The 19,765-nt window shown below is 44.0% G+C and overlaps 1 long non-coding RNA gene across 1 annotated transcript; it reads left to right on the top strand.

Moving 5' to 3' along the window:
• Positions 1-18,202: 18,202 nt before the first annotated feature.
• LOC148778192 (uncharacterized) lies at positions 18,203-19,446 on the top strand. Its single transcript, XR_016037136.1, has 2 exons — positions 18,203-18,317; positions 18,604-19,446. It is a non-coding gene; the product is annotated as an uncharacterized LOC148778192 (long non-coding RNA).
• The last annotated feature ends 319 nt before the right edge of the window (positions 19,447-19,765 follow it).

A 19,765-nucleotide genomic window follows, 5' to 3' on the forward strand; every position in this document is an offset into this window, starting at 1 on the left:
TAGAATTCAGGTCATACAGTATTATGACTATGTAACTGCTATTCAGAGCTAAACAATGTCATCTACTTAGAATATATTTTCTTCCTTATGCAACTTTTTGTTTTCTCAAGTGTTAATAACTGACCTATTTTTCTGATTTGTTGAGTTTTCTCTTTTTCTATCACTAACCCTACTAGAACTGTCCACAAAATCATAAACCTCCTCACTTCAGTTAAATATGTTAGATGATCTACAGCTTTGTTTTTATTACTTGCACACACCTTTCACCAAAAAAGCAAGAAAGATCCAGAAAAATAGCTACTTCTGCTTATTGACTATGCCAAAGCGTTTGACTATGTGGATCACAACAAACTGTGTAAAATTCTTAAAGAGATGGAATGCCAGACCACCTTACTTGCCTCCTGAGAAATCTGCATGCAGGTCAAGAAGGAACAGTTAGAACTAGAAGTGGAACAACAGACTGGTTCCAAATCAGGAAAGGAGTAAGTCAAAGCTATATATTGTCACCCTGCATTTTGAACTTATATGCAGAGTACATCATGAGAAACGCTGGGCTAAATGAAGCACAAGCTGGAATCAAGATTGCTGGGAGAAACATCAATAACCTCAGATATGTAGATGACACCACCCTTACAGCAGAAATCAAAGAGCTAAAGAGCCTCTTGATGAAAGTAAAAGTGAAGAGTGAAAAAGTTGGCTTAAAACTCAACATTCAGAAAACTAAGATCATAGCATCCAGTCCCATCACTTCATGGCAAATCAATGGGGAAACAATGGAAACAGTGAGAGACTTTATTTTGGGGGGCTCCAAAATCACTGCAGATGGTGACTGCAGCCACAAAATTAAAAGATGCTTGCTCCTTGGAAGGAAAGCTATGACCAACCTAGATAGCATATTAAAAAGCAGAGACATTATTTTGCCAACGAAGCTCCATCTAGTCAAAGCAATGGTTTAACCAGTAATGTATGGATGTGACAGTTGGACTATAAAGAAAGCTGAGTGCTGAAGAACTGATGCTTTTGAACTGTGGTGTTGGAAAAGACTCTTGAGAGTCCCTTAGACAGCAAGGAGATCCAACCAGTCCATCCTAAAGGAAGTCAGTCCTGGGTGCTCATTGGAAGGACTGATGTTGAAGCTGAAACTCCAATACTTTGGCCACCTGATGCAAAGATCTGACACATTGGAAAAAACCCTGATGCTGGAGAAAGATTGAAGGCAGGAGGAGAAGGGATGACAGAGGATGAGATGGTTGGATGACATCACCAACTCAATGGACATGAGTAAGCTCCAGGAGTTGGTGATGGGCAGGGAGATCTGGCGTGCTGCAGTCCATGGGGTCACAAAGAGTCAGACACGACTGAGCGATTAAACTGAACACATGTCTCCTGAAGTCCTCCATTTTCATACTCCAATCTGGACTCAAACCTCTACAGACCTGCTGCAAGGCCATTTTCTTGCATCTAACCTACATCTGCATCCTAGGATTTCCTTTCATGTTTCTTTCATGTGGCATCACCTATTTGCTGGATCTCATGCCTTGCTCTTTCTTGGCTTAATCCCTTGTTTTGCAAGAGCACATCCTCTAGTAACTTTTTGAGGAAGGGTTCTTAGGAGGTTAACATTAAGACCTTGAATATATAGAAATATTTTTTTCTACCGATAGTTGATTGATAGTTTGTCTGGGTATAGGAGTCTAGATTGTAAATTATTTTCCTTAGGAAGTTTGGAGACTATGATTTTCTTCTATTTTCCAGAATTGTATTCTGTTTCATTCCATTAAAAGTTTTAAAAATCTTTCCCTTGTCACGTTGTTCCAAAACTTAATCATGACATTCCTTGCTAAGAATCCTTTTTTTAATTCATTGTGCTGGGCAATCAAATATGAAAACATATTTTTATATTTAAACATGCTTTTCAGATACAACAATTTTCTTTACCGTGTCTTTGATCATTTCCTTCCCTCCATTATCTTGGTCCACTCTCCACTCTTGAACTTCCAGAGTTGATCCTCCAATATTCATTTCTTTTCTGTCTTATTTTCCATATTTTTTATTTTTTTAATTCTACTTTCTATTCTACTTTATCTTCTAACACTCTTGAATTTTAACTTCTGTCAAAAAAGGGGAAATGTAAAAGCAAGCCCATTTTGTAATTTCTAAGACCTTTTTCTCCTCGGATGTTCTTTTTTAAATTTCTTCTTGTTCTGTGTCACTGATTCAATGCTGTATCTTCTTGTAACTCTGAAGATATTGTAAAGTTTCCTTTTATGACCTCACTGACTTTTTCCCCAAGTTCTTTTTATCTGTTTATCTAATTATCTGTGGGATTTTTCTTAATATTTCATATATAATACTTTCTTTAAATGCCTGGTGATCTTTGACTGTCTGCTCTTGTTTAAGAATGAGGCACTAAAAATTATTGGGAAGCTCTGACTAAAAGTCAGGGTTTCTCAATCAGTAGTCTTCATCATAACGTGACCTGATTGAGTTATTTTAGGGAAGGCTGTTATATTGCAATTATAATAAGACACATACATTTGGTCTTCCTTCCAGTTCCTGGCACAGAGCTCCCAAAACCCTTGGAATTTCCTGAGTGATAAAAGTATCTTGATATTCATAACAAACCCCTTTCAGCTACACCAAAGTTTATTTTAATGAGGAAACTTTTGGAAAGCACCTAATGATAGTGGCTCGTTGTCAGGAAACCAACAATGCAGTTGGGGGGCTGGAACATTTGGTCCTACCCCCTGCTCTTTGGAAAGGAGAGAGGGGCTGGAGGTTGAATCTATCACCAGTAGCCAATGATTTAATCAATCATGCCTCTGTAATAAAGACTCCATAAAAAGCCAAAAGGACAGTTCAGAGAGCTTCTGAGTTTGTGAGCATGTGGAGTTTCAGGGAGAATGGCACTCCCAGAAAAAGCATGGAAGCTCTGCATCCTTTCCCACATGGCTTGCCCTATGCATCTCTTCCATCTGGCTGTTCCTGAGCTATATCCTTTTATCGCAAACTATAATCAAGTATGTGAAATGTTTCTCTGAGTTGCATGAACCACTCTTGCAAACTAATCAAACCCAAAGAGGGGAACATGAGAACCTCTGATCTATAACCAGCTAATCAGAAGCACGGGTTACAACCTGGACTTGCCACTGCCATCTGAAGTCAGTTGAGGGGACAGTTTTGTGAGACTGAGCCTGTGGGATTTACCTGTGGGATCTGATGCTATCTCCAGGTAAATGGTGTCAGAATTGAGTTGAATTGTAGGACACCCAACTGGTGTTGGAGAATTACTCAGTGGTATAGAAAAAAGAAACACACACACATGAGAAGGGCCATCTTGTGGTGATCAGTTTCCCCAGAAAAGAATCGCCAAGGCTCTAGTCTGAAGGGAATAAGCCAGACATTAATGTTCTCACAGATGAGTGGAGGAAAAAGCTAAGATTGTCCCTCCAATCAATGTATAGCCTCTTACCATATGCCCTGGTTTCCGTGCTGCACCTCTGCCCTCAGCTCCGTTTGAGGTCCTCACTTAGAGTCTGCTGGAATAAGGAAGTAAGATTTATCTGTCTGCAGAGGTAGGAAAAGAGATTGGAGTCCACCTATGTTTAACACAAACTTTCAATGAGACTTCTTTTCACTGGCACAGACACAGTACTTGCCCTCATAGCAATTTAGTGTAGTGCCAGGTACTAAAGTCCAATTTCCAGGTTCAGATCCCACACCACCACTCATGAGATGTTTGACCTTGGAGTATCCTGAAGTATCTAATTTCTCTAGGCCTTTTTCCTCACCTGCAAAAATAAAAATGAGAATGCTGTCTAGTTTATAACTTTTCCTGAAGATTCAATAGCATAATAAATGTGATGTTTAGAATGATAATTGATACATAGTAAACCTTCAATAAATATTAGATGCTTTATTTTGAATCTACTTCTTTCCCCAACCTCTTTACTGTTCTCTCTCTTGCCCTTGATAATCCCATTATTATTCTTTTGTCAGAATAACCTTTTTAAAACATAAATCTAATCAGCCAAATTCATCCTGGTTTGTTTGGGACTAAGGGGTTTCCCAGACACAGGATTTTCATTGCTAAAACCTGAATGCCCCCAGCAAATCAGAACGAGTTGGTCACACTAAGTCACCCCTCCCTGCAAAAAGGTTTCCCATTTCTCTTCATGTAAAGTACAAACTCCTGGCCATTCCAAGTGCTGGGTGATCTGCCCTTCAGGCTCATGGCTCTCTATTCCCCAGCATCCCCACATTCCATTCTCCTCCGCCTTCCTTCCAAATCCTCCATCCCAGTTCACTTCAGAGGCTTCTCCCACACTGTTCCACACACCCTTGCACCCTTTCGCCCTTCATCCTTTTGTCTTCGGCATCTGTCAGGAAGACCTTCCCTGAAGCCGCAGCGTCATGTGCCCTGTAGGATAGAATCCTCAGGAGGACAGTGTCTCTAGGAAAAGTCTCCCTTTATTCATGGCTGTGTTACCAGAAACCAACAGGACAGTAAGGTCAAAGTGGCTCTCTGCTGAATTCATAGAGTCGTTAAAGTGGAAACACTCCTTAATTATCTGCTGACACTTGCTGTCGACTCATGGCCCTGGGAGAGACACCAGATTTGGAGAGGAAAGGTTGAGGGGAGAATGGGAGAGAAAGACGCAAGGGGCCCAAGAAGCCACTCTGCCTCCACCTCAGCTCCACCACAGGAAGGAAGGCTCCAGAGAAACCACTGCCAGTTGTAAGCATTTTTCAAAACCCCTCCTCACCCTGGGAATCAGGAACCTCACCCTCCACACCCCTGCCCTCAACCAGGATCTTGGCTACACCTGCGTTGCCATAGGCACTGCCCTACTTGGGCAGGGCTCCTGTGAACGGTTAGCACTTAGACGTTGGCACCAGTGCAGGGCCACTTCTCTGATCTTACTGCCTAAGCTTCTTGCTGTTGTTTAGTCACTCAGGCTTGTCTGATTCTTTTGTGACTTCATAGACTGTAGCCCATCAGGCTCCTCTGTCCATGGGATTTCCCAGGCAAGAATACTGGAGCCGTGGCCATTTCCTTCTCCAGGAGATCTTCCCAACCCAGGGATCAAACCCCCATCTCCCACACTGGTGGGCAGATTCTTTACCAATGAGCCACCTGGAAGCTTAAGTTTACCTTGACACAATCTGCCACTGTGCAGCCCAGTTGCAGCCCCTTCCTCCCTCCACTTTCCATCACCACCCAGGCCTTGTTTAAACCACCATAAGTTTAAGTAATACCTGTTGCTGCCCCTTCTCCCATTCCAAATTCTGTCCCCTCCAGGAGCTCTAGCCCTGCTGTCCACCCTCACACCAACCCCATCTCAGAGCCCTGCTGCCCAGAACATCACCCTAGATCCGCTGCCCAGACTGTTTCACCTCCTCCCTTCTCAGCAGACTCTGTGTCTTCCTCCCTCAGACTCGGTAACCTCCAAGGCTGAGCGCCTTCTGCCTTCACCCTGGGTGGTTCTCAGGAGCAAGGCTTATTCTCCCCACTTAGACTGGGGGCTCCCTGGGGTCCTCTCCTGCCTCTAATTCTCTCTCCACACCCTGACCCAGACCTCTAGTCAGAGAATGCAGAAGAAAGGAGACAGCCCGCCCTAATCCCAGCTCCTCAGAGATTAAAGCTCGCGGAGGGTAGGGGTGAGGGCATCCCATCACCCCTGCAAAGAAAGGAGATGAGCAAGACCAGCTTCAAAGTGCTGCCAAGCTAGAAATTTAGAGACGTTCCCATGTCGCTTCTGGTGTGGGGTTTGACTGAGTTCCAATTCCCAAGGCTCGAATGGGACTGACAGTGGTCATGACTGTGGTGAAATCTGTTGTAGGTCCAGGGTCACTGTGCCCATTATAGCAAGCCCCACCCAAGGCCATACACCCTATTTGGCCACAGTGGCTCTCAGGGCAGCACACGGGAGAGGAAGGGCATTATTCACTCAGGGCTTATTAAGAGCTGGCCTTGCAATACTCTTCCTCACATTACCCTGGTATCTATGGACAACTTGTGGATATTATGAGATGGTTCTGGGAAAGACAAGACAACCCACCTCCCCATTACCCAGGCGAAGGTATCAAACCCCATCCTTTAAGTGCAACTCCCTTCAAGGCTTTGTCTCTCAGTTCAATTCAGTTCAGTCGCTCAGTCGTGTCTGACTCTTTGCGACCCCATGAATCACAGCACACCAGGCTTCCCTCACACCCACCCAAAAGCTGAAGTGGATATGACCACTCAGTCAGCAATTACTGGTGAACTACTCAGTATGACGTCTAATCCCATTAATACTGGCTCTTCCTCCCCCGCCCCACTTCACCAACTTCGCTGGATTTGCACATAGCTCCAGTCAAAAGAGGCACAAACCTGATCATAGTGGCAGCTATAGGCTTCCTTAAAAGGCTCAGCATGTAGATTTAAGCACCGCAGCATACAGAAATCTTAACAGAAATGTTTGAGTGAAGTGAGTGACGTTGCTCAGTCATGTCCGACTCTTTGCGACCCCATGGACTATAGCCTACCAGGCTCCTCCCTCCATGGGATTCTCCAGGCAAGAGTACTGGAGAGGGTTGCCATTTCCTTCTCCAAACAGAAATGTTTACCAGAAGCCATTTCCTCTCCACTAAACTGTGCTGTCGGAGAAGGCAATGGCACCCCACTCCAGTACTCTTGCCTGGAAAATTCAGTGTATGGAGAAACCTGCTGGGCTGCAGTCCATGGGGTCGCAAAGAGTCGGACACAGCTGAGCGACTTCACTTTCATGCATTGGAGAAGGAAATGGCACCCCACTCCAGTGTTCTTGCCTGGAGAATCCCAGGGATGGGGGAGCCTGGTGGGCTGCCGTCTATGGGGTCACAGAGTCGGACACGACTGAAGCGACTTAGCAGCAGCAGCAGCAGCAAACTGTGCTGTCTGAGCACAAAAATCTCTCCAGCTGTCTCATCCAGCTTCCTCACTGCCGTCTCACTTCTCCCACCCCTTGTCCTTCACCACATTGCCATTCTTGTCCAAACTAGCCACTAGAACTTCCATCCCTCCAGCCACTGACAGGTGCTCTGGAGAGCAGCTGCTGCTGTTGCTGCTGCTAAGTCACTTCAGTCGTGTCCGACTCTGTGTGACCCCATAGATGGCAGCCCACCAGACTCCCCCGTCCCTGGGATTCTCCAGGCAAGAACACTGGAGCGGGTTGCCATTTCCTTCTCCAATGTGTGAAAGTGAAAAGTGAAAGTGAAGTCGCTCAGTCATGTCCGACCCTTAGCAACCCCAAGGACTGCAGCCTACCAGGCTCCTCCATCCATGGGATTTTCTAAGCAAGAGTACTGGAGTGGTTTGCCATTGCCTTCTCCGCATTATAAAGCAGTGGTCATTAAAACATTGAAGTAAGGTTCAGAGACAGAGAAATAGAGCAAAGTAGAGATCCCAGAAATAGACCCACACACATAAATGGAAATGAGGAGGGAGTGCCATCGAGAGGGACAGTGCAAATCAATAGAAAAGGACAGCCTAGTTCACAAGTGGCACCGAAATAATTATGCGTCTGGAGAAAAAATAAACCTGGCTCCCGTGCTACATCACACAGTACACAAAAATAAATTCCAGCTGGGTTAGAAACTTAAATACAAACCTGTAAAACAGAAAACTTTAAAACCTTCAGAAGAAAATTATAGAAAAAGATCTTTATGACATCAGGGCAGTAAAGATTTTCTTAAAAAGGGTAGAATCCGGGGCAGTGGGGAGGGAAGACTTCCCTACATTTAAATTTAAAATTTATGTTCATCAAAAGACACTATTGAAAAAGTCTATCAACCAGAAGAAAATATTTGTTTTGTATTGTTATATGTCTTAACATATAACTGACAAACATATAGTATCCAATACACTTTAAAAAAAAAAAAAGTTCAGGGTCAATGCATGTTACAGGATACTCGGGGCTGGTGTGCGGGGATGACCCAGAGGGAGGATAAAGGGAGGAGGGAGGTGAGAGGGGGGTTCAGGAGGGGGAACTCATGTACACCTGGGGCGAATTCATGTCAATGTATGGCAAAACCAACCAATATAATATTGTAAAATAAAAAAAATAAATAAATCAAAAAAAAATACAAATTAACATGAAAAAGACAAACGATGCAATAGAAAAACTGTTTAAAGAATAAGAACAAGTGGTTCACAGAAGAGCAATGATGGAAATTCAAGTTTCAATTATATGATTGGGATATCAGATTAGGAAAAATATTTAATCTGACATTTAGGACTTTGCACAAATTCATACACTGCTCAAAGGATTAGCATAATCTCTTTGGAGAAAACTTCAGCAATATCAAATGTAGGCAAAATGTACATTCCCTCTGACCCAGCAACTTCACATTGAGGTTTATTCCCTAGAGAACCCTGTATACAAAGAAATATGTGTAAGAAAATTTATGGGAATATTGTTTGTAACAACAAAAAAAAAAGGAAGTAAGTCTATCTGCCAGGAGATATAAATAAATAGAATTCTAGGGAAATGGGTATATAAATTACACAGTATTCATGAAATGAAATATGATACACGATACAGTACTACATAAAAGTAAAAATTAGTAAGCTAGCACTAATATCAACATGGGTGAATTTCAAAAAGATAATACTAAAAAAAAATAAATCAAGTTTCAAAAGTATAAAGTTTAAAACAAGCAAAACAATACTAAATACACAGGGAAATGATGAACACCGAATTCAAGATGACAGTCTCTGAGTTGGGGGAATGAGAGAGTAGGGGGACTAAAGAGGATTCAGCTTGATTTGCAGTGGTCTATATAGCTTTCATAATTGTGGTAAAAACACACATAACAAGATGTTTGCCAATTTTACATGTCCAGTTCAGTGCTATTAAGTGCATTTACATTATTGTATAACTATCACCAACATCCATCTTCAGAACACTTTTCATCTTGCAAAACTGAAACTCTGTACCCACTGAAACAACTCCCTGTTCTCTCCTCCCTTAGCCCCTGGCAATCATCATTTTACTTCCCTCTATGAGTCTAACTGCTAAGTACCTCATATTAGTGGAATCAGAGAATATTTATCTTTCTGTGACTAGCTTATTTACTTAGCATAATACCCTCAAGGCTCATCCATGTTATAACATGTGTCAGAATTTCCTTGCTTTTTAAATTTTAAGACTAAATAACATGCCATTGGATGTAAATATACCCATGTTGCTTACCCATCCTTCTGTTGATGGACACTTGGGCTACTTTCCCCCATTGACCTTTGTAAATAATGCTGCTATGAACATCAAAGTGAAAATGTTAGTCATTGAGTCCGACTGTAGCCTACCAGACTCCTCTGTCTATGGAATTCTTCAGGGAAGAATACTAGCCCTCATCCAGAGGATCTTCCCGACCCAGGAACCGAACCCTGGTCTCCTGCATTGCCGGCAGATTCTTTACATCTGAGCCAGGGTGTACACATATCTCTTCAAGACTCTGCTTTTAACTATCAGTATTTTTAACATATACTCAGACAGTGAACTGCTGAATCATATGCTAATTCTACTTCTTCTCTGGTAGTTCAGCTGGTTAAGAATCCCCCTGCAATGCGAGAGACCTGGGTTTGATCCCTGGGTTGGGAAGATCTCCCGGAGGAGGGCATGGCAACCCACTCTAGTATTCTTGCCTGGAGAATCCCCATGGACAGAGGAGCCTGGTGGGCTGCAGTCCATGGGGTCTCAAAGCGTCAGACATGACTGAGCAACTAAGCACAGCACATGGTAATTCTATGTTTAATTTGTTGAAGAACTACAACACGTTTTGCCACAGTATTTGACACTCCCACCAATGGTACACAAAGGCATCAATTTCGCCACATCTTCTCCAAGACTTGATTTTTTCTTTTTCTTTTTTTATATTAGCCATCCTATCAGGTGTGAGGTGGGAAGTCGTTGTGGTTTTGATTAAAAGATGCTTACTCCTTGGAAGGAAAGTTATGACCAACCTAGATAGTATATTAAAAAGCAGAGACATTACTTTGCCAACAAAGGTCTGTCTAGTCAAGGCTATGGTTTTTCCAGTGGTCATGTATGGATGTGAGAGTTGGACTGTGAAGAAAGCTGAGCACTGAAGAATTGATGCTTTTGAACTGTGGTGTTGGAGAAGACTCTTGAGAGTCCCTTGGACTGCAAGGAGATCCAACCAGTCCATTCTAAAGGAGATCAATCCTGGGTGTTCATTGGAGGGACTGATGCTAAAGCTGAAACCCCAATACTTTGGCCATCTCATGTGACGAGTTGACTCACTGGAAAAGACTCTGATGCTGGGAAAGGTTGGGGGCGGGAGGAGAAGGGGACGACAGAGAATGAGATGGCTGGATGGCATCACCGACTCGATGGACATGAGTTTGAGTGAACTCCGGGAGTTGGTGATGGACAGGGAGGCCTGGCATGCTGTGATTCATGGGGTCGCAGAGTCGGACATAACTGAGAGACTGAACTGAACTGAACTGAACTGACTGGTGAATGATGTGGTGTACTTTTTATGTGTTTATTGACCATTTGTATGTCTCTGAGAAAATATCTATTCAAGTCCTTTGCCTATTTTTCAATCAGGTTGATTTCTTTGGTTGTTTAGTTGTGGGAGTTCTTTATATACTCTGGATATAAAGCTCTTATCAGACACAAGATTTGCAAATATTTTCTCCCATCTCATGGATTTCCCTTTCACTCATTTGATTGTACCCTTTAATGCACAATCCAGTAATGGATGTAATCCAGTCTATTTTTTACTTCTTTGCTGAGCTTCTGATGTTGTGTCCAAGAAATCATTGCCAAATCCAATGTCACAAAGTTTCCTCACATGTTTTCTTACAAAAGTTTTATAGTTTTTGTTCTTACATTTAGGTCTTTGATAATGGTTTATATCTTAAGCTGGTGGGTAATTGGGCATTCCTTATGTCATTTGTTACATTGTGTGATATGTGCCTGTATAGGTCCTTTCTGCTTCACTTGTTTTTCTAGGACGATGTGACATGTGGTCCAGTCAAGCTCTCCTTGCCATGGTCTCTGGTGCTGCTCCTTAGAAACCACCTTGTATCAGGCTTCCTGGGTAACTCAGCTGGTGAGGAATCCATCTGCAACGCAGGAGATCCCGGTTTGATTCCTAGGTCAGGAAGTTCCCCTGGAGAAGGGATAGGCTACCCACTCCAGTATTCTTGCCTGGAGAATTCAATGGACAGAGGAGCCTGGTGGGCTATGGTCCATGGGGTCGCAAAGAGTCAGACACGACAGGGCAAATTCCACACACTCACGCGCTCAGTGTAGCTCTAGAGTCCACATTCTTCATGACTCTGCAGTAGGAGTGGCAGTGGGTTTTGCAGAGCTTGTAGCAGTGGCTTTGGGGTGGAGAGGAGCTGTCAATAGTGAGCGCACGCCACAATCAGAGTTTAAGAATATGAATGTAGACGTTCAACCACCGGAGTGAAACGGAAAAACGTGATGACCCTAAAACTGATCACTCAATTCAGTTCAGTTCAGTCGCTCAGTCGTGTCCGACTCTCCGCGACCCCATGAATCACAGCACGCCAGGTCTCCCTGTCCATCACCAACTCCCGGACTTCACTCAAACTCATGTCCACAGAGTCGGTGATGCCATCCAGCCATCTCATTCTCTGTCGTCCCCTTCTCCTCCCACCCGCAAACTTTCCCAGCATCAGAGTCTTTTCCAGTGAGTCAACTCGTCGCATGAGGTGGCCAAAGTATTGGGGTTTCAGCTTTAGCATCAGTCCTTCCAATGAACACCCAGGATTGATCTCCTCTAGAATGGACTGGTTGGATCTCCTTGCAGTCCAAGGGACTCTCAAGAGTCTCCTCCAACACCACAGTTCAAAAGCATCAATTCTCCAGCAATCAGCTTTCTTCATAGTCCAACTTTTACATCCATACATGACCACGGGAAAAACCATAGCCTTGACTAGACAGACCTTTGTTGGCAATGTAATGTCTCTGCTTTTTAATATACTATCTAGGTTGGTTATAACTTTCCTTCCAAGGAGTAAGCGTCTTTTAATTTCATGGCTGCAATCACCATCTGCAGTGATTTGGGAGCCCAGAAAAATAAAGTCTGACACTGTTTCCACTGTTTTTCCATCTATTTCCCATGAAGTGATGGGACCAGATGCCATGATCTTTGTTTTCTGAATGTTGAGCTTCAAGCCAACCTTTTCACTCTCCTCTTTCACTTTCATCAAGAGGCTTTTGAGTTCCTCTTCACTTTCTGCCATAAGGGTAGTGTCATCTGCATATCTGAGGTTATTGATATTTCTCCCAGCAATCTTGATTTCTGCTTGTGCTTCTTCCAGCCCAGCGTTCTTCATGATGTACTCTGCATAGAAGTTAAATAAGCAAGGTGACAATATACAGCCTTGACGCACTCCTTTTCCTGTTTGGAACCAGTCTGTTGTTCCATGTATAGTTCTGACTGTTGCTTCCTGACCTGCATACAGGTTTCTCAAGAGGCAGGTCAGGTGGTCTGGTATTCCCGTCTCTTTCAGAATGTTCCACAGTTTACTGTGATCCACACAGTCAAAGGCTTTGGCACAGTCAATGAAGCAGAAATAGATGTTTTTCTGGAACTCTCTTGCTTTCTCCATGATCCAGCGGATGTTGGAAATTTGATCTCTGGTGCCTCTGCCTTTTCTAAAACGTGCTTGGACATCTGGGAGTTCACAGTTCACATATTGCTGAAGCCTGGCTTGGAGAATTTTGAGCATGACTTTACTAGCATGTGAGATGAGTGCAATTGTGCGGTAGTTTGAGCATTCTTTGGCATTGCCTTTCTTTGGAGTTGGAATGAAGACTGACCTTTTCCAGTCCTGTGGCCATTGCTGACTTTTCCAAATTTGCTGGCATATTGAGTGCAGCATCATCTTTCAAGATTTGAAATAGCTCAACTGGAATTCCATCACCTCCACTAGCTTTGTTCGTAGTGATGCTTTCTAAGGCCCACTTGACTTCACATTTCAAGATGTCTGGCTCTAGGTCAGTGATCACGTTATCGTGACTATCTTGGTCATGAAGATCTTTTTTGTACAGTTCTTCTGTGTATTCTTGCCACCTCCTCTTAATATCTTCTGCTTCTGTTAGGTCCATACCATTTCTGTCCTTTATCGAGCCCATCTTTGCATGAAATGTTCCCTTGGAATCTCTAATTTTCTTGAAGAGATCTCTTGTTTTTCCTATTCTGTTATTTTCCTCTATTTCTTTGCATTGATCGCTGAGGAAGGCTTTCTTGTCTCTCCTTGCTATTCTTTGGAACTCTGCATTCAGATGCTTATATCTTTCCTTTTCTCCTTTGCTTTTCACTTCTCTTCTTTTCACAGGTATTTGTAAGCCCTCCTCAGAAAGCCATTTTGCTGTTTTGCATTTCTTTTCCATGGGAATGGTCTTGGTCCCTGTCTCCTGTACAATGTCATGAACCTCCGTCCAGAGTTCATCAGGCACTCTTTCTATCAGATCTAGTCCCTTAAATCTATTTCTCACTTCCACTGTATAATCATAAAGGATTTGGTTTAGGTCATATCTGAATGGTCTAGTGGTTTTCCCTACTTTCTTCAATTTAAGTCTGAATTTGGCAATAAGGAGTTCATGATCTGAGCCACAGTCAGCTCCTGGTCTTGTTTTTGCTAACTGTATACAGCTTCTCCATCTTTGGCTGCAAAGAATATAATCAATCTGATTTTGGTGTTGACCATCTGGTGATGTCCATGTGTAGAGTCTTCTCTTGTGTTGTTGGAAGAGGGTGTTTGCTATGACCAGTGCGTTCTCTTGACAAAACTCTATTAGCCTTTGCCCTGCTTCATTCCGTGCTCCAAGGCCAAATTTGCCTGTCACTCCAGGTGTTTCTTGACTTCCTACTTTTGCATTCCAGTCCCCTATAATGAAAAGGACATCTTTTTTGGGTGTTAGTTCTAAAAGGTCTTGTAGGTCTTCATAGAACCGTTCAACTTTGGCTTCTTCAGCGTTACTGGTTGGGGCATAGGCCTGGATTACCGTAATATTGAATGGTTTGCCTTGGAAACGAACAGAAATCATTCTGTCGTTTTTAAGATTGCATCCAAGCACTGCATTTCAGACTCTTTTGTTGACCATGATGGCTACTCCATTTCTTCTAAGGGATTCCTGCCCACAGTAGTAGATATAATGGTCATCTGAGTTAAATTTACCCATTCCAGTCCATTTTAATTTACTGATTCTTAGAATGTCTATGTTCACTCTTGCTATCTCCTGTTTGACCACTTCCAATTTGCCTTGATTCATGGACCTAATCTTCCAGGTTCCAATGCAATATTGCTCTTTACAGCACCGGACCTTGCTTCTATCACCAGTCACATCCACAACTGGGTATTGGTTTTGCTTTTGCGCCATCCCTTCATTCCTTCTAGAGTTATTTCTCCACTGAGCTCCAGTAGCATACTGGGCACCTACCGACCTGGGGAATTCCTCATTCAGTATCCTATCATTTTGTCCTTTGATACTGTTCATGGGGTTCTCAAGGCAAGTATACTGAAGTGGTTTGCCGTTCCCTTCTCCAGTGGACCACATTCGGCTGTGGTCCATGTGATCAGATCGACTTGTTTCCTGTGATTATGATTTCAGTGTGTCTGCCCTCTGATGCCCCCTCCCAATACCTACCGTCTTATTTGGGTTTCTCTTACCTTGGGCGTGGGATATCTCTTCACAGCTGCTCCAAGAAAGTGCAGAAAGCAAAGGACAGCTGTACTTTCAGGATTAAGGTAAAACTTTAATAAATTCTAATGATCTAATGATCAAATTTATTAAAGTTTTACCTTAATCCTGAAAGTACAGCTGTCCTTTGCATTCTGGGCACAAAGGAGAAGAGGTACAGAGCCCTGTGATACAAGCCCAGGTGGGCTGAGAGCACCGATAAAAGAGGGACCAACATGTGCCCCTCTGGGTATACATTTGGACCAAACTCTAATTCAAAAAGATACCTGCACCCCAATGTTCATAGCAGTACAATTTACAATAGCCAAGACACAGAAGCAACCTAAATGTTCACCAACAGATCAATGAATAAAGAAGATATGGTACACATATAGAATGGAACGGCAATGCACTCCAGTATTCTTGCCAGAATCCCATGGACAGAGGAGCCTGTCAAGCTACAGTACATGGGAACACAAAGAGTCGGACACAACTGAGCAACTATCACTTTCAGATCAGTGAATAAAAAAGATTGGGCTTCCCTGGTGGCTCAGACAGTAAAGAATCTGCCTGCAATACAGGAGACCCAGGTTTGATCCCTGGGTTGGGAAGATCCCCTGGAGTAAGGGAATGGCAACAACTCCAGTATTCTTGCCTGGAGAGTCCCATGGACAGAGGAGCCTACGGTACATGGGGTCGAAAAGAGTTGGACATGACTGAGTGACTAACACTTTCACTTTGAGATCAATGAATAAAGAAGATATGGTACATGGATACAATGGAAAATTACTCAGCCATCAAAAGAAGGAAATAATGCCATCCATGCAGCAACATGGATGGACCTAAATATTATCATAGCAGGTAAAGTCAGACAAAGATAAATATCATATGATATCATTTGTATGTGAAATCTAAAAGTGGGCAAAACAGGACTTTCCCAGTGGTAAAGTGGTTAAGACTCTGCTTTCCAATGCAGAGGATGTGGGTTCAATCCCTGATCTGGGAAGTAAGGTCCCACATGCCACCAGGTATGGCCAAAAAAATTAAATTTAAAGCAGTAATAATAAAGTAGAATACGAAACAAATGAATTTATTTACAAAACAGAAACAGACTCACAGACATAAAATGCAAAATTCTGGTTACCAAAGGGGAAGAGAGGGGAGGGATAAATGAAGAATTTTGAATTATAGATATGCACTTCTGATATAAAATAGATAAACAACAAGGTCTTACTGTATAGGACAGGTAATTGTATTCAATAACTATAATGAAAAAGAATATGTGTGTGTGTGTGTAACTGAATCACTTTGTTTGTACAGCAGAAACTATGCAACACTGTAAATCAACTATACTTCAATAAAAATAAATAAATAAAATAAAAAAGGAGTTGAAAGCCATTTCCTCACCCACCAACATTCCTCCTGCACCTCAACTGGAAAGAAGAGCTAATTAAACACTGAGCCCTTCCTTGCCATTTTCAGGAACTCGAGAAATGCAGATTATTTCCCCTTTGAGGAAATGCCCTTCAAGGTCTGTCTGGTCCTAAACTTGGACAGGGTCCAGCCTGGAGCTCCACCCCACCACCCCCAAGGGCTGGGGGCCGAGTGGGAGGCCCCTCACCTGCCTGTCATCCTGTCTGAAAACCCACCACTCAGTCAATTCTTTATATCTTTATAACTGGTTGCCCACCACAAGGTACAAAACTGGCTTAACACTGGCTTTATCCCCTTTAATTCTCACCACAGTCAGGTGGCGGCTTGACTCTGGGTCCCAGCCAGCCCCATAGTCTGACTTTAATCCCTCTTAAAGACTAGTGAGCAGTGACCTATTTTGTTTTGGTTTTTCACTGTTGCTGATGCTGCTGCTTACCTTGCCCCTGACAAGAGATAGCAACCCAATGTACAATAGTGCCTCCCCTTATCCAGGGGTGAAAGGCTATAAAAGAAAAAGAAACACTCAGGAACCAAAGAGGGGAAGTCAACATTCACTGAGTGCCAACCAGGTGCCAGGCACAGCTTTAACTCTCTAACAGTCCATTGTCCATCTCTGAGTGAGGAAACCAAGGACTGAAAGAGGTGAGCCTGCCTGAAGTCACACAGGGCACGGACACCAAGCTGTGGCTCCACTGGAGCCCCTGCCCACAGCCCTGGACGGTGCACTGGTTTACAGATAACAAGGCCAAGGCTGGGAGAGGTCAAGTGACTCTCTCAAGGCCCCACTGCTGGTAAGGGACAGAACAGTCTTAACTCAGAGCTCCTGACCCCTAACCCAGGCACTCATGCCTTCTTGGAGGGTACTAGAGGGCTGCTGTTGACTCCTCAGGGGGGCAACACTTACGTAATTTGCTCACCACTTAGTTGGCAAGCCAAGGAGCTTGCTGAAACACAAAATGGGAGAAGGAAGCCACCTCAGCTCTCTTGGGGTGGGACGTCCTGGAATATGGAGTTTGGGTTCTGGGGGAAAGCCCACAGTCACCCCTCAACATGTTTAGAAAACTCCAACTTAAGCTTAGGGTGAGGCAGCTCACCCCATCCACTCTGTGCCCAACCCGGGCCCTGGGGCACCACCTCACCAGGACAGTGTTCTGGGTACCAAATAAGGACAAGGTCAACACTCACACCTGCAAGCTCTGGAAACTCCTGAGGAGGCAAGATGGGCTGACTTCTGGAGCCTTCTCTTCTGTTCCCAAAACTCTCACCCTAGCCCTTTGGGTCTCTTCCTTGAACCCCCCTCCCTGGTCTTTCCCCAGCTGAGCACCCCTCCATCTAGCGTCTCCCATCCAATCTATGTCCCCACAAAGGCTTCCCTCAGTGAGGCCTCCCAACTTACAGGTCTTATCAGAGCCCTTAGGCCCATTGTCCCTTACAGAGCTGGAAATTCCCCAAGGACAGGGCTGTTTCTTCCCCATCTGACAGGTGTCTGCTATTTGTTCCATCTGCACCGCTGCCCTCCTACTGCTAAGGACTAGACGTTTGGATAAGGAAATTCAAGAGAGAGAGATGTGTTCTGGTCCCAGTTCTTCATTCCAAGTCATGTCCAGGAGTGCCCGGTCACCACAGAGTTTTTCCCAACAGAGGAGGAAAGAGTTCTACTGCCAATGATGCAATGTCACCCTCCCCCCTGTGGGCTCAAGGCAGGTCATCGTGGTTGAAACTGGCAGGAAGAAAAACAGAAACAGGCAGCTCTGATGTCAGATTTCAGGACACCCCAGCCCCAGTGTGGGTGAAGCACCCCTCACATCAAATGTACAGCCCACAGTTATGTTTTAGACCCCAACACATAGGCCGTATTTAACCTCAAAAGCTCTCCTCCTCTTCCTCCTGCAAGGCCCCAGGACTTGATCTTCTTGCCTCTACTCTGCAGCGACTCCATCCCGCTTCATCCTTTGGGTTTGCAGCAATCACTGTTGGTCACCAACCAACTCTCGGTCCCCTCCCCATCCTTCCTCTTTTTTGGCAAACTCCACCTTCCATGAGGAAAGTTGAAAATGCCAAAGACATCTCAAAACTTCCTTTGCTTCTACAAGTGGCCAACGGACCTGGTACTGAAGTGCTGTGAAGGAGAAAAGACTTCTCCTGGAGAATTTAGGAGAAAGATTTTCTGCCTTGGTAAGAAAAAGATTTGGGGGGGAGGGGAAATACCTCCCTCTTATGTTAATTGTTGTTGCTGAGGGAACTATACTTAAGGCTGCTGGAGAGGGGAGCAAAAAGAATTACAAAGAAATTGGCATGATTGAGTTGTAGAATTACCCAGACCAGGAACCCCTGACATCCAGGTTTCTAGTTATGAGATAATAGGCTCCATTTATAATCCAATTTAAATCAGTTTTTCTGATTTAAATCTGGATTTTTCAGTTTGTTTGGGTTTTTTGTTTTGTTTTGTTTTGTTTTGCAGCCTGCTGCTGCTGCTAAGTCGCTTCAGTCGTGTCTGACCCATAGACGGCAGCCAACCAGGCTCCCCCGTCCCTGGGATTCTCCAGACAAGAACACTGGAGTGGGTTGCCATTTCCTTCTCCAAAGCATGAAAGTGAAAAGTAAAAGTGTATTTGCTCAGTCGTGTCCAACTCTTCGTGACCCCATGGACTGCAGCCTACCAGGCTTCTCTGTCCATGGGATTTTCCAGGCAAGAGTACTGGAGTGGGTTGCCATTGCCTTCTCCGTTTTCGCAGCCTAAAGGATCCCAACTGGAACAAATTTCCTCTTCCCAAGACTAATCATAGAGACACTCAATCTCCAGCTCCCCTCCTTGTAGCTGCCCAGAAATCAGACCTCAGAAATCAGAAGTCCCAACCAGACACTGGCCAGCCACAGGGCCCACTTGGGCTGAACTCCTGCCTCCCATCTATATCACTAAGAGAAGAAGAGGTAGAGCAAATGTTAATATCTGGAAACCTGAGCACCTGGAAATCAGATCATCAGATGAGGTCCCAGTTATCCAATTGGCTTTTTCACTGATGTGGCTTGGTGTGCTATTTCTGCTATCTTCGAAGTAACATGAAGATATTTCTACTATCTTCTATATGTGACCTCCTGGGACTTCCCTGGTGGTCCAGCGGTTAAGCATCCACCTTCCAAAGCAGCTGGCTCAGGTTCAATGCCTGGCTGGGGAACTATGACACCACGTGGAAACTAGAAAGTCTGTGCGTCACAGCTAAGATCCTGTGTGCCACGACCAAGACCCAACGCAGGCAACTAATTAAATAATTAGATAAATAAATTAATATATTTTTTAATGTGACTTCCTCCTGTAATCTCCTCTTTCATACTAGATCAGTGATTTTCACCATATCAGTTTCCACTCCTCCCACCTTTGCACTCAAGGCCTCCCGTATTCAAGAGCCCACAGCTCTTCTCTGGTGGGACAGGTCTCACAGTCCCCACTGCACACCCTCCTTCAGGCGGCACCTTCCTCCTTTTCTCAGCCAGCCGTGGGCCTCCACCTGCCAAACTCAGATCAAGTCTCACTTGCTGCACAAAGCCTCCCAAACCACAGTAAACCTTCTGACCTCTTCCTTCCACAAAGGCTTGAGATCTTATTTCCTCCAACACATCATTCA

Source organism: Moschus berezovskii, chromosome 4 (assembly GCF_049115385.1).
Source record: "Moschus berezovskii isolate FMDL1 chromosome 4, NW_MosBer_1.0, whole genome shotgun sequence".
In the NCBI taxonomy this organism is placed as follows: Eukaryota; Metazoa; Chordata; class Mammalia; order Artiodactyla; family Moschidae; genus Moschus; species Moschus berezovskii.